This window comes from Hylaeus anthracinus, unplaced genomic scaffold, assembly GCF_026225885.1.
Source record: "Hylaeus anthracinus isolate JK02 unplaced genomic scaffold, UHH_iyHylAnth1.0_haploid 11985, whole genome shotgun sequence".
In the NCBI taxonomy this organism is placed as follows: Eukaryota; Metazoa; Arthropoda; class Insecta; order Hymenoptera; family Colletidae; genus Hylaeus; species Hylaeus anthracinus.
Genome location: NW_026534333.1, coordinates 11,271,965 through 11,272,603, shown reverse-complemented (window position 1 = coordinate 11,272,603; position 639 = coordinate 11,271,965). Strand labels below are relative to the sequence as shown.

Below are 639 nucleotides of genomic sequence, written 5' to 3'. Positions count from 1 at the left end.
AATTTGTGACATTCTCGCGGGAATCGATTTGCAACATTGTTAAATTCGGCGGGAATCTATTTGCAACATTGTTGGGTTTGCAACATTGTTGAATCTCCGCGGGAATCTATTTGCAACATTGTTGGGTTTGCAACATTGTTGAATCCCCGTGGGAATCTATTTGCAACTTTGTTGAATTCTGCGGGGAGTGGTTTGCAACATTGTGGAAGTTTCGGGAGAAGCGATTTGCAACATTGTTGTAGTCTCGAGAGGAGCGATTTGCAACATTGTTGAACCTGCAACTTTGTGACATTCTCGCGGGAATCGATTTGCAACATTGTTAAATTCCGTGGGGAGCGATTTGCAACATTGTGGAATTTTTGCGGGAATCGATTTGCAACATTGTTGAAGTTTCGAGCGGAGCCGTTGCAACATTGTTGAACCAGGAAGTATCGCAGATATGAGGCGAAATTATGGGGAAATATCACAGAAATGAGGGGAACTATAGGAAAATGTACCAGGAAGTAAAGGGAAATATACCAGGAAATTGAGGAATATTAAAGGGAAATGTGTAAGGTAATGGAGGAATATTAAAAGGAAATATACCAGGAAGTGGAGGGAAATTAAAGGGAAATATACCAGGAAATGGAAGGAAACTAA

The 639-nt window shown here is 40.8% G+C and overlaps 1 long non-coding RNA gene across 1 annotated transcript in view; it reads right to left on the bottom strand.

The window, feature by feature from the left end:
* Positions 1-639, bottom strand: part of LOC128886654 (uncharacterized) — a 52,596-nt gene that overhangs the window by 31,841 nt on the left and 20,116 nt on the right. The window lies entirely within an intron of this gene.